The sequence below is a fragment of the Bos indicus genome, chromosome 27, assembly GCF_029378745.1.
Source record: "Bos indicus isolate NIAB-ARS_2022 breed Sahiwal x Tharparkar chromosome 27, NIAB-ARS_B.indTharparkar_mat_pri_1.0, whole genome shotgun sequence".
NCBI lineage: Eukaryota > Metazoa > Chordata > Mammalia > Artiodactyla > Bovidae > Bos > Bos indicus.
In genome coordinates, this window is record NC_091786.1 from 24,571,841 (window position 1) to 24,586,525 (window position 14,685).

The 14,685-nt window shown below is 42.9% G+C and overlaps 1 long non-coding RNA gene across 3 annotated transcripts in view; it reads left to right on the forward strand.

Annotated features, from left to right (window-relative positions):
• LOC109553382 (uncharacterized) overlaps positions 1-14,362 on the forward strand; it is a 53,899-nt gene extending 39,537 nt beyond the window's left edge. Inside the window, exons 1-4 of one of the 3 annotated variants that reach the window (XR_011564410.1) lie at positions 8,709-10,006; positions 11,524-11,791; positions 13,373-13,490; positions 14,138-14,362. This is a non-coding gene — a long non-coding RNA (uncharacterized lncRNA). Of the gene's footprint in view, positions 1-8,708; positions 10,007-11,523; positions 11,792-13,372; positions 13,491-14,137 lie in introns of those variants that run through there. The other 2 variants (XR_011564411.1, XR_011564412.1) reach the window with 2 other exon arrangements.
• The last annotated feature ends 323 nt before the right edge of the window (positions 14,363-14,685 follow it).

A 14,685-nucleotide genomic window follows, 5' to 3' on the forward strand; every position in this document is an offset into this window, starting at 1 on the left:
CACAATTTTCCACAATCCTTCTGAAAAAAATAGAAAATTATATAATGTTTCTTTATATAGGTTCTAAGATTCTGTGAAATTTCAAGTTTCAGAGAAATACCAAATGTAATTTACCACAGTTTAGCTGCTTTTTTTAGCTGTACATGACCAGTAGTCAGTACGGATGTGAGAGTTGGACTATAAAGAAAGCTGAGCGCTGAAGAATTGATGCTTTTGAAGTGTGGTGTTGGAGAAGACTCTTGAGAGTCCCTTGGACTGCAAGGAGATCCAACCAGTCCATCCTAAAGGAAATCAGTCCAAATGTTCATTGGAAGGACTGATGTTGTAGCTGGAACTCCAATAATTTGGCCACCTGATATGAAGAACTGACTCATTGGAAAAGACCCTGATGCTGGGAAAGATTGAAGGCAGGAGGAGAAGGGGACGACAGAGAATGAGATGGTTGGATGGTATCACCAACTCAATGGACATGGGTTTGAGTAAACTCCGGGAGTTGGTGATGGACAGGGAGACCTGGCGTGCTGCAGTCAATGGGGTTGCGAAGAGTCGGACACGACTGAGTGACTGAACTGAACTGAGCTGTTTTTAGTATTTTTAGCCAATATATGGTCCCAGGCACTATAAGACTATGATTCTGGAACATCTAGTGACATATCTAAGTGAGCTCATGATTTCTTCTGAATGAAAGTGGATCTCGGAACCCCTCCTTCAGGCTTTTCCTGCTGTGAGGGAATCAGCTGGTGTTATCAACCACGCTAAAGAACATTGTGATAGAATGTGGATAAAGAAAGACACATATGCCAACTCCTACTCTGTAGTTTTTCTACTGTCTAATGTGAGGGGCAGGATGGGCCAAGTGTGATGTGTTACCACTCCCCAAACAGAAAGAGCAATTTTTTTTCTGCCCAGCACACCACTGCTGTTCTGGAATACAGATTTCACCTATGTCCCATTTCTTAGGCAAGAAAATAGCGGGTCCAATGTAGAGTCACTGGTGGCCAGTGTTTCTAAAAATCTAAGACCCTTTGTTTCAGCCCTGAGTAGCGGTTTTGCATCCCCCCAGGCAGCTGTGCATTCATGGGAATCCATGGAAGTCATTTGTTGGGAAGGAATTCCCTGATTGGGCTCGGATCATGATTCAGCTATTTTTAGGGTTTCAGCTGGTGTCCTACCAAGTTCCACATGATCTAGGCTTCACGTCCTTCTATTGAAATAATTTGGGAGATGAATATTAGGTAGAATTTCAATCTCTGCATCTATCATTATTGCTGCTTTAAAATAAACAAGTTCTTAGAATTCATTCCACCCAGCCAGAGAAAATCTGGTTGCTGCCTCAGGTTTGAGCAGCTTAGGAAATTATGGGAAAAATCAGCTACAGTGAATTGAGAATCTTGGGCCTCTATCACCACTTTGTGAGTGAGTCAAGGGAGGAGCCTCACTTGGGAGAGACTTGCCAAGTAGTTTTCACACTGGTCTCTGCTGAGCATCGCTGTAAAAGATGAGGGATTGTGAGATATAGTAGAGCGGGTCACAGCCTCTACATGCCCTGGGGTGCTGGTTAAGATTTAAACTCTTAGACTCCACCCAAATCTTCTGATAAGACTCTTCAGGAGTTAGATCCAATTAACCTGCATATTTTATGAACTCCCAGGTGACTCTTCAGTTCAGTCGCTCAGTCGTGTCTGACTCTTTGCGACCCCATGAATCGCAGCACGCCAGGCCTCCCTGTCCATCACCAACTCCCTCTTATACACATGCAAAAGCTTGAGAACCACTGCTGACTAGGAGTTCATAGATTTAAGAGCCGGAAATTGGGGTTCTGGCCTGCCCCACCCCTATTTCACATTCATCTACTTTAAACATTGTAAGAAACACTTCTGTGGCCAAAAATTTTAAAAGTTAGAAGCAACTATTTCAGCATGAACTTCTGAAAAAGACTTTCTCATGGCTTATCTTCACTGATGATTTCTTTCTAGTGAGAACAAGAATGAATGCATTAAAAAGTGATTTTGTCCAGATAACTTCAGGATATAGAAAGCCATTTACTTTGTCTACCAAGAGGACCCAATTCTGCATCTCCAGCTGCAACTGATCTGTAAGATTTGGAAGACTCCCAGGAGTGTTGACCGGGGTATCTGGGATTAATGGTTGACCCCCATTACACATCCAGAACCCTACTCCCCCATCTACTTCTCAGATTTGGCCTTCAGCCAAAGAGCTCCTCATTGCAAAGTTTAAGAATGTGACATATACAAACATGATCACAGAATGCATTCCATATGCTGGCTTTTGGGTCACACAGAATGGAGATGTTAAGAATATGTTAATACGGTTGCTTTTAAGACAATTTTGTATTGTGGTTTTTGCTTTCCTAAATGCCTGAAGTCTTTCTTATTGTGCCAAATTTAGCAAGAAATCTAGAAAATGAAAGGCAGTAGTGGAACTAAAACATTCAAATTTTAACTCTATAATATACCATTGAGTTTCACATATTATAAAAACTTAATATGATTCAGATAAGTCTGGTAGTGTCAAAACCTTCAAATCCATAAAATACAGTACGTAGTAAGTAACTCAGATGTTTATTAAGCATCTACTATATACAAAGCTCCATTCTATGTATTTTGTAAGAACTACAAAGGGAATAATATATTGATTCAAGCCTTCAAGGAGTGTACAGTTGAACTGGGTATAAAGGAGAGGAGTAATGCTCATATAAGACTGTAGTGAATGCAAGGATTAGAGCTCTCTTATTATATATGAGAGAAGGAAAAGTCTGAGTACTTCTTTTAAGCTGTTTTACTGTCACAAAGGTGAGGTATATTTTTAAAATATGGTGCATTTTGCCATGGATTCCTTGCTATATTTGTGTATGTATGTGTGTGTGCCTTCTTAGTATTTGTTTCTGTGATTTGATTATAATGTGTATAGTTACATATTTTTAAAACTTTAATCTTTGAATGTATTGATCTTTCAGATAAGATAATTTGAATGTTTTGGCAGTAACAGAAAATTTTTAGCCATTTTCAATTTGAATATTGCCTCTTCTCCATTCTCTTTATTGCATCCCTCATAAAACCTGGTTGTGATTTGCAAATACTGAAATTCAACCTATACTACAAGATTCTTAATGTCTTTCTAATTTTTTGCACTTCATTTTCTCTCTATGTTACATTCCTGGTAATTTCTGCCTAACCATTCTTTATTTCAGTAAATCAAGTCTTAAACTGTGCCTGTTGTATAGCCTGATTATTGAGCTTTGACTTTGAATCACTGTATTTTTGTTTTGGGCATTCTTTCGGGTTCTTTTTTGAATGTTCTTGGTTGCTTTTATAATCTCTCATTCATGATGTGTTTTGTTTATGTGTTTGTTGCAATATTTACTATGGACTCATGTTCCTTGAAACTTTACTTGTAGTAAATTTTGAGGCCTAAGTTGAAAGTAATTTCCTTCAATGATAATATACATTTACTTCTACCTGGCACAGCAGGGACTGTTTTAAAATCAGTTCCAGATTTGAAGGAGTGTGAATTTGGGTTGAAAATTCCCATGAAAATTATATTACGCTATGAATTCTCAGGAGACATATTTTCCCCTTCAACCCAGCTCCACAGTTGAGAGAAACTAGTACTTCTCAATGGTCTCTACTGAGGGTTCTTAGCTTTGTCTGATGTCCTAGGAACATCAGGAAAACTCATGGGTTTTCCTTTCAGACTTCTGCTTTGGTTGAGCGTGAGGATTTGTCGTATGCCTCACACTTTGTACAGTTGTCAAAAACAGGAGCTCAAAGTAATCAAGATTTAAAAGATTCCCCCAGAGCAAAAACCAGATTCAGTGCTTAGTTACCTATATATATATATTTCTCCTTTTAATTAACTTTTACCCTCCACTGATTGTCTTTTCTTGCTTGTTCATGGATGTATTTTTAAAGAGTTTTTTTTTATTATTATTATTTTTTTATATATAAATAAGAAAAAGCAGGGTCTATCTTTGTTGTTTTCAGTGGAAGAGCAGATCATGCTATCTTTCCTAAATTATGTCCAGAAACAGCAGCCCATAAACTTCTCAAGAACTGAGCTTCAGTCTCTAATTACTTCCCACAGACACTTCAATTCTTGTCTCTGTAAGCCACGCAGTAAGAGCGTGGTACTGGGGGCAGTTACAGTGCAGAGCAGTGGGGGTGCTGCTGCCTTTCTGATAGAAAGGTGAGGCTTGCACCTCCGCTGTAGCAGCAGGACTGCACAGGCCCTACATTCCTCTGCTCACCCAGGTCAACGGGATGTTTTGGGAGTTCCTCATACCGCCAAACATTGCTGGCACCACTGAAGTTTCTCACCTAATACTAATTGTATGACCAATTTTGAAGAAAATATTAACTTGAAGTTGAATGAGTATATCTGTGTTTATAGGAATAATCTAGTGAGTTTTCTGAGAGTAGATTTCTCTGTTCTGATGCCATGACAAAATACCAACTGGCTTAAACAGAAATGTATTTTCTCATAGTTCCGGAGGCTGGAAGTCACAATCAAGGTCTGGCAGGGTTGGGAGCTCTTTCCTGTTTTCAGGTGGCTGCCATCTTGTGTGTGCTCACATGATCTTTCCTAGATGCAAGCTTGCTGGGAGAGAGAGACCGACATATACATACATGCAGGGCGGGGGGTGGGGGTGGTCTCTCAGTCTCTTTGTATAAGGCCACTGAACCTATCTAATCCAATTGGATTAGGGCCCCACTCTTATGACCTCATTTAACCTTAATTACTTCCTTAGCCAAATATGTCACTCTAGGGAGTTAGGGCTTCAGCATATGAATTGAGAGGGGAATACATTCAGTCCATAACAGAGCATCTCTTATGAACTCACTTATATGAATGACAGATATAAGGGGACTATTACAGGTTACAACCCAAGGCTGAACAGGTTACAACCGACAGCCAGTTTTAGCCCTTGGAGGGCTTTCCCCTCATGTTTACCTGCCTGATGATACGTTTGATCTGTGTTTGAAAGCAGGATGTTCACATCTCAAAGGGGAATGGACAATCCATTAGGAGAAAGAGTACAATTTTAGAGCCCTGTTCACAATTTATGTTTGTGTTTTATGTACATATGGAATTTTACTACACTTTTACATGTATGTAATTTATATAATCATAAATGTACTCATATCAAGGAATAGTCTAGAGTAATTACTGAGTGGTATGGAGCCGTAAAGGCTTAGGAGTCACTTGTAAGGAAGGAAGATGGCCCTTTTCAAGGTATTCAGTTCAGTTCAGTCACTCAGTCGTGTCCGACTCTCTGCGACCCCATGAAGCACAGCACGCCAGGCCTCCCTGTCCATCACCAACTCCTGGAGTTCACTCAAACTAATGTCCATCGAGTCGGTGATGCCATCCAGCCATCTCATCCTCTGTCGTCCCCATCTCCTCCTGCCCCCAATCCCTCTCAGCATCAGGGTCTTTTCCAATGAGTCAACTCTTTGCATGAGGTGGCCAAAGTATTGGAGTATAGGAATCCATGAACACAGTTAAGATATAAACCTTGCTAACAAGAATAGATCACAAGAAATAATCATCAAAGAAGTAAAGACTGTCGATAGAAGGGATAGAAAGGATAAACCATGTCACCCCAACATAGGAGGAAAAGAAAAATGAAAAGGAACAAAGTATTATTATTTCTCAGTAGCTTTTAACTGTCTCTGCCATGTTTGATCTACTTGTTTTTAATAATCCCTTGGTGGTGTGATTCCAGTTAACCACAAATGGTAATCATGTAAGTGTTTGCCCTCACAAAGTACCACGATTTCTTACAGAGGGCTCTGAGCTGCTGACAGAATTTACCTGAACCATCTCTGTTTTCTTCATAGAAAAAAATAGTATTTGGCCTTGACCCAAACATCCTCTCTGCTGCTTGATTGGAGAATTGAAAAGCAGAGTGAACTGCACTTCCCTGATACTCTTGAGGTGCAGGAAAACCCATTAAATTGTTTTCTTTGAGAAGGTATTTTAAAACTTGATGTGTTGCATTCCCTTCTGAAAATGGAAAAACTAGTCAGGGAATTGGCTACCCTGTAGTAATAGATGAGGAATCCTATCATCTATGGGCTTATAAAGAGGCCTGGAGCTTTGGTCTTTTCCTCTCTAGCCTCCAAGAAGATATAGAATTTTATGTACAACCCCCAAATTGCCTGAAAATCAGAGTGGCCACTTCCACTTAGATTCCACAGTCAGCGTTTGTCTCTTGGAGGCAAAAACACAGGCATCAATGCACAAAGAACAAATGCCCTTGTTGGCACCAGGCATTTGCAGAAAATCTGGGCTGGATAAAGGGGAGGGGAAGATTTTCTGTCTCTCATGGTACCACAGAGAGTCAGTGTGCATGTTCGGGCCAGCGTGGAGACAGGATGCGTGTAACTCTGTGAGTTTATTCTCTGCTAGGTGTTGAAGGTTGCAGAAATGAATAAAACAACTTCCCTTCTAAGAATAATTCACACACAGTATAGGGCTCAGTAATTTGCCTAAAATTTTATGCCAAATTATATGTGCTTTTGGATATAAGCAGTTGTTTTTCCTGGGGAGGTAACTTCATAGATTGCAAAAAGGTCTGTGACTCCCCAAAATGTTAAGAATGATTGTTCTACACAAATGTTTTTTTTTTGGGGGGGGGCGTCTTTTCATCAAAAGGGATGTTAGTGCTTAGAATTAGGTAGAAGTATTCGGGGCACACAGAGGAACACATATAGAGCTGGCAGCACCTCTTTGGAGGTCATGCCTTCTAACTCCTACTCTGCTGCTGAGGGGCCTGATAAAACACTTCTAGGAAGCTGGAGCTAAAAGTGTTGGTTGGTGGCAGTAGTGGTGGAAGATTCTATTTTTTTAAGGACTTCTAGGCTTTTATCTTTTTTTTTTTTTTTTTTATATTCACATGGATGATGAAAAAATTTCTCATCAAAATAAAAATTTGCTAGATCTCAGCATAAGCACTTTGAATAGAAGGAGATGTTTTCATTATAATATTTTTTAAACTTTTCTTTTCCTATATATCTTCAAGGAGTTCAAATCTACAATAAGAATAATGTGTGTGGCAGGGTATTGATTAGTGAGAAGCTATCATTTTAGTGGTTAAGGGCGCAGACTAAGGGGCCAGACTGCCTGGGTTCAAGTCCCAGCTCCTCCAAGTTGTCACTGAAAATGGAAGTGTTAGTTGCTCAGTTGTGTCTGACTCTTTGCGACCCATGGACTTGTAGCTCACCAGGCTCCTCTGTCCACGAAATTTCCCAGGCAAGAATACTGGAGTGGGTTGCCATTTCCTCCTCCAGGGGATTTTTTGAACCCAGGGATCAAACCCCAATCCCCTGCTTTGCAGATTCTTTACTGTCTGAGCCACCTGGGAAGCCCAACTTGTCACTACCTAACATCCATTTCCTCATCTGTAAACTGGAAATAAAAATATCTGCTTCATTGAGTGGTAGTGATTTGATGAGTTAATGTATGTAAAGACTTTAGAGCAGTGCCTAACTGATTGTAAATGCTACCTTAGTGTTTGCTTACATTCTTAATAACACCCACCCCAAGCCCCCTAAACCCTACCCCTGTTCCCCATTCAGTAACTAGATGGTGGTAGGTGATCACTGTTATAGGGAAATAATGTGAAAGGAAAGAGGAAAAAGTTTCCTTGTGAGTTTCAAAAGAACAGGCTTTGAGGAAATGGAAACAGGACAAAGGTAATAGACTGTGGACTCAGGCGAGTAGTTGGAAGTGTTCTCTCTTCCACCTCCCCACACACTGGCTAGAAAAGGATGCTGCAGATTGGAGGGAGAGTGAATTGAAATGAGGGTTATGAGAGCTTAGATGCTAGTAGATCCCTAAAAAAGGAGGCCATGAACTCTGGTTCCATGTCAGGTGTGAGGGATGCTGGAACCTAAAACCAACCCCACAGAAAGAGAACAACAGAGTGAACCCACGTCCTATTTCTTTAAGGTTCTGGGGAAGTAACAATGACTCTATAGTGTGACTTGGCAGATGTGGCCTTGTTACTGAGCCCAGTTCATTCTGCACACTGCCCAACAGACCAATAAATTGAAAGACAAGTTGTTAGAACAAGGAATAATGATTTTCATGGAAAAGCTAGCACACCAAGAAGATGGCAGGCTAGCATCTCAGAGAACCATTTACTCTCAGTCCCAAATTGGGATCCTTTTATACAGAAGAGAAGGAAGGGGAGGGGCTCAATGTGGCATTGACCAATGGCTGACTAATGGTCACTGGTTGACAGTTGCTCTCTAACCGTCACTTGCTTGGGGGAGGGGCCCACTGAGGCACCAACCAATAGGTGGGCAGGACCACTAACGGTTGCTGGTTGACAGTTTCTCCCTAATCGGCTGCTGGCTTGTGGCGGGGGTGGGGAGGGGGAGGGCGGTGGGGGAGTGGGAGTGGGTGGGGGCTTCTGACCGAGGCTGCTACAGCTGGGAGCCTTCCCCTGCTGCTATTACAGCCTTCCAGAGTTCTCCAGGCTCCATTACAACCCCAGCATGGTTTCTTGGTTTCCAAGCATGGCAGAAAGGACAGAAATGAGGAAGCCTCAGCGACCATGGGGGGAGACTGTATTAGATGAGATGGGGCTTCCCAACAGGAACCAGGATGAAAAGAAGGCGCTGAGGATGAAGACCAGGTCCGCCCTCACCTGGACACCACCTTAACCCTCCTAGGTGCTCAGATGCTACACTATAGAAAAGGGAAAGGAGGGGAGACTGACTTCACATTCTTAGGGAAAAAATGGGACTTGAAATAGAAATTAAATCGAGTTGTGAAAAGTTCAAGATACCTGTTCTGCACGTTTGTATTTTCAGACAGAGATTCGTACCTGCTCTACCTAGTTCCTTCCTGACTCAGTTATTGCGCTCATTCGGGGAAAGTGAACTAAGTTTTGGTTCGAAAGCTTCAGCTCACAGCTGGCAATATCTGAGTCACCAGGGTGTGTCTCCACTGCCTGTCAAGGTTGCGTAATGATGACAAGAACTGGGAACTTGGGAGTAGCGCACCCCCTGAGATGACAATCACAGCACGTCAGGCAGGGGGTAGGGGTATCTGAGAAGCAGGTGCTGGGACCTCTCCATTGAGAGGGATGGGAAGCGGAGCGTGGCTCAGAAGGCTGGACCTCTGTTCAAGGCAGGGACTGTGGGAACGTCCATTTTTGTAAGATGGGAGTCCTGCGATCCTAGCTTCCTGTTCTGTCCCAGCCGGGATTCTCTGCATAAGCATTAATACATGTCTACTGGCATCATGTGGGATGCAGGGAGCATTCCTGGGTGAATGGGACAGAGTCTTTGCCTCCGGAGTGCCTGTCTGTAGTAGGGGCGGGGTAGGTGCACAGCTGTTAGTGGGCCTCTGTTAGTGTTCCTGCTCAGCCATTGGTCCTCCTGGCAGTGGACCCCTCCCCCAAGCAAACGACCGTTAGTGAGAGACCGTTAGGGAGCAACTGTCAGTGAGTGACCGTTAACAGTCCTGCTCAGCCATTGGTCAGTGTTACAGTGGGACCCTCCCCTAAGTTAGCGACCTTCGGGAGCAGCTGTCAAGAAGCAACCCTTAGGAGTCATGCTTCAGCCACTGGTTGGCATCGCCCTGGGCCACTCCTCCTCCCCCTCCTCTATATAAAAGGAACTGAATTTTGGATTGAGGCAAGATGGGTTTTTGAGACACTAGCCTGCTGTCTTATGGGTCTGCTAGCTTTCCCCTTGCCCCAACAACTCCTCTCCTGATTTACTGGCCTGTTATGCAATGAGCAGAATGATTTTGGGCTGGGTAACACATTTCCCGCTCCCAAAGAGATCCTTCCCGTGTTTAGTAGGCAGCAGATAAGATGGGAATACAAGGGGAGGAGAGTTCCTCTGATATGAGCGCTCCAGAGGAATTCCTAGCAAGCAGGGCTCCTACACTGGGTCTTGGGAGGATAAATGGGTGTTCATGAAGGAGACAGAAATGCTGGGGACACAGGCTGATCACAGATGTGCAGGTAAGGAGCAGCAGAGGACACAAAGCAGAAAGCTCTGCAGCATCTCTGGGCTGTAGGGAGACAAGGGGTGGGAGATGGAAGTTTGGGTCAAGTCACAGACAGCCTTGGATGCTATGATCAGGAATTTAGCCTCCATTCTAGAGCCCATGAGTAGCCGCTAACAGGTTTCTAGGTAGATAGTCCAATAACCAGGTTTATATTTCACAAAGATATGTCTGGCAGCATTTGGAGGGAAAATGGGAAAGGACTGGAGGGGTGGCCAGAATGTTAATGAAGATTGTTCACTAACCAGTTCCATTCACCAACCAGTTCCAGCAAGTCCCCACATTGAACTACAGACTCCATAGGCCCATCCATTAAGTCTTGCTTGTAAAGGGAAGTTCCAAAGGAGGTTTCTGACTAAATGGAAACAGTAGAGGATCAGACACAGGAAAGCTGAGGGCTGGTACTTAGGCTGGTTTCTAATGAGTTAGAAGAGCAGCAGACAACTCTGCCTGTACCCATCCTGGCAACCTCAAGTTCCAGATTCCTCCGCTTGTCTGACCTTACAGCCAGATGGAGTTTCCAGCACCAGCCCCTCTAGCCATCCTGTCCAGCTGCACTGGACTCAGGGTGGTGATGCTATTCTTGGAAGAAGGAAGCAGGCCATCCTGCCAGTGATTGCACTAGTCCCTCAGTCCAATGGGGTCAGCAAGTGTCACCATACCTTCCACAGCTCTCACTTAAGCCCAAAGCAGGGTATGACACTTCCATCAACCTTGGAACTTCTATCGGACTCGTACTTTGTCAAAACTGCATTTTCATAATTACCATTGTGTCCAGGACTTCCAGGGATTGCAGTAACTCCATATCGCCTCTTGCTAAATCATTTGGCTGCATTTCAGAAATAGTGTTCTCAGTTCCAACTGGCTTCAGTCTGCCGCTCTCAATTAATTATTCATGCCTGTGGCTCAGATTTTCACATCCTCATAGCCTTTGGTGGCCCAGCGATCTTGGCTGGGAAATGGAGAAGTGGGAAAGGAGGGCCAGAACATACAAAGTAGGGCGAATGGGAAATGACCAAAAAAAAAAAAGTATGTGGAGGGGTGGGGTGGGGGTGCACAAGGCAGTGGGCAGATCTTTGGAGGATGGGAAGCGGGGATGGATGGGTTAAATGGGAGCAAGTGGGAAAGAAAACTCTGAGAGGCAAGAGAACAGAACAGAGAGAAGTGTGGGGCTGTCCTGGAAAAGGAAATTGTGTAACTTGATTGCAAGATCAAAATGCAGCTCTTGCTACTGATTAAATTAGTTTATCTCTGCAGCACAGCGCTGGGCTGCAAAAGAGATGTCGTAGCTGGAGGTGAACAGGGAAATGAGCTCGCCGTGCGTAGTTCCCTGCAGCTTCAGTGCTGTCCTGCAGTTTTCTTAGAAACCACAATGATTACCTTTAAACAATGGATCCTTCCCCTCCTCCCTCCAACTCCTCCCTTACTCTTTAGGTCGGCTAGTTCAATTAATGACATTGACTGTTTTCACAGATCCTATAGGAGCTTTGGCACTGGTGTCATATGAATATGGAAAGTTCCATTGGACAGAGAATGACTGGGCAGTGTGGACTGCTGAGGAGAGAGAGCTGACCCAACAGACACTTGATCTGACCGGAGCAAGTCCTGTAGAGCCTGCACTGCAGAGACCTTGGCAATCACCCAGCCACTACCCTGGCTGCACCTAGACGCACCTGGGAGCTTAAAAGAAAATAATCGTGTCTGGGTTCCATCCTTAAAGGTTTAATTCAAGTTGTCTGGGGTAAGGCCCTTTATCATTATTAAAAACAAGAAAATCAAATGAGGCTACTATGTGGCCAGAGTGGAAGATCCCTGACTTAGTTCAAGCTTTTCATTTCATAGATAAAAAACTGGGGTTCCTGAAGTCAATGTCGGGTGCCCTGATTTTTCACAGTTGAGGAGTCATGGTTCTCCTGCCCTCCTAGGTCAGTGCTGGCTCTGCCAGCCTAGAGGCATTTCAGCACGAGCACCTTCTTGGGGACTCCTGAGCCTTCCTATGAAGAGGTGACTGAGTACTTACTCCCTAACATGTCCGTCTGGGGCTTAGCACCCTCTAGAGAGGTTCCTTCCAGCCTGCTGAATATTTTATAAGCATCTGAAGAGATTCAACACAGTAAATAACTCCTGTGCAGGAACATATTGGACGTCCCCCATCCACACACACACCCCCACACTTGTGTACAAGCACACACAGACTTAGTCTTTCCTCATTTCTGTTTGAAAGCAGGTGACCTTTTCTCTGAACTGCAGTCACTGCCAACAATAAACAAACATGGAGGGAAAAAGGTAAACAAAGGGAGTTCTGCTGATGTTCCATTCCAGAAGCATTTTGTTTGATCCTGGGTGGAGGGGGGCATTTCTTAGATACCTTGGGACTCCATACACATTTGACTGAACAAGGGGTGCTGGGGATGGTAAAAGTGAACACTGAGGTGGAAAAATCAGACTTTTGCATGTCTCTCTTTACAGGAAAAACCCAGCTTATCAACAGTTCATGGAATTTCAAATACAGAACACACTGTATAGTTTTTTCTTTTTAACAACAATGCCAAATGTGTTTTTCCTTTTTCTTTTCTTTTTGTAAAATAAAAACAATAGCTCTGCTGCCCCCTAATACTCAAGACAAATATCCTCTGGTAGATTACAAATAAGAGAAGTCAATTTTACTTCATACAAGACTGCGTTTCATTTTGGAAGATCTTTTGGTCACATTTAAGTGCAAGAGGAAGAGATAACAGATGAAATAGCTTCGTGTAGAAACAGAACATTCTTGAACATTTGTTCTAATTCATTCCCAAGTCCAACTGAGCATGATGCAGAATAATGGCTTTCACAACAATGACTCAGACAATCCCCTCCCCCTGCTTCCAAGAATGTTTCCAGTTACATCCAAAACCTTAGATGATGAGGAATGAAAATAGCATCTTATTACACACCTGTCATTGGCTCTTGGGAGAAATATCTTTCCCAAATGCTGCAATGGGAGACTTAATTTATACACATCACAAATTCATATTCATGTGTGCTCCATTAAAGCTTTATTATGTTTACAAATCTTCTGATGAGTGAGAAATCAATAATCTGAGGAATTGTAGATGTAGAAATAGAAGAAAAATAGAGTTTACCATGCATGACAGTAAGTGCCAGCCCATTGATACAATGTTTGGGGTCTGAAACAATAATGAATGTCAAGTTACCTCAGGATAAATTTTCCAACTATTTATCTTAAAAAGTTAAATTACAGATATGTTGTGGAGATTCTTCTGTAAGAAGTTATTAATTTCAGTGGTCAATTTCAATACTGTTTCCGGAAATTTTTCAGGTAGAACTCTTTCTGAAGTTCTTTGGGAAAGAACAGCTAAATGTCACCGATGACCACAGACCTCCCTGGGGCCTCAAAATCAGTGCAAGAGATGAAACAGCACCTGCAGGCTGAACAGGTAACGTTATACAAAGGCATGCCATTCTGTCTCATCATTATGCTTTCTATCATTACAACCACTATTATTCAGAAGTTTGAGAGTTTTTTTGAAAAAATATTCTGTTTTCAGAGGCTAGGAACTCTTGGCATACATCTTTGATCTCTGATGACCCTTTATTTGTGTTTTTAGGGTATTGTTAAAATTGTCTTTTGAGGAATGTCGTGGTTTTCTTCTGTACATTTTTTTGGTGGGTGAGACGTCTATTCAGATACAATTCCTGATGGGTTTCTCAGTTTTCAAAAGACCCATGAACTTGAATCAGCACTGTAGAGTTTCTGCATTTCCATTTCTTGCCTCGAAGTCTAACCTTGTGTGTTTTTCCACCTGCTGTGGTTCATCAGACTTCTTCCTACTTGAATCACTCAAGCTAAGGGGCTGGTGGATGGTCCAAACCCTGCAGTTACTCTACTTCATGGTTCTAGACCCAGTGATTATTTCAGCAGGTGGATACATGACCCAAGCTGACTCAATTTAGAGCTTGTCTATGGATTTTCTAAATTTGAAGTGGAGAGCATGTTCTCTCTTTCTTGTTGCCTCACAGGCTCTGAAGTGCCTAGAACTGTGCCTGATATAGGTTAAGCGTCTCTTCTCATTATTGTTAACAGGGTGTGCCTTTGGGGCTGCTGGTAGCCATGGCCCCCTTCACATGAAGGAACCTGGAAGAATGAGGGCAAACAGAACAAAAGCTGAGGCGAAAGGTGGAGCGAGAAATCTGGTACAATTCACACAAATCCATCCTTTTTTATGGTTTGGTTCCATGAGCCAATACATTTCTTTTTCTTGTTTGAGTTGGGATTCTGCCATTTGTAATAAAAAGTTCTGATGATGAACACGACTTGGTGTTATTTAGCAGATGCTTGGAAGTTTGGACTAGAAAAAAAGTAAAGATTGAGGCAGGCATTTCTAGTAGTACGGACTCAGGGACTAAGACAGAAAATGCAGGCAGACAGGTTTGAGGGATGGTCATGAACTTAACTTTGGATGTATTAAGTTTGAAGATCTTTGAATTTTGCCACGTGGAGCTGCCCATTAGGTGTTTAGAAATAAGGATAGAAAGCTCAGGAGAGAGTTCAGAGGTGGGGATGTAGATATGTGGTCAACAGAATGGAGCTGAAACTGGAGCCCATGACCCTGAATGGGTCTAGTGAATGAG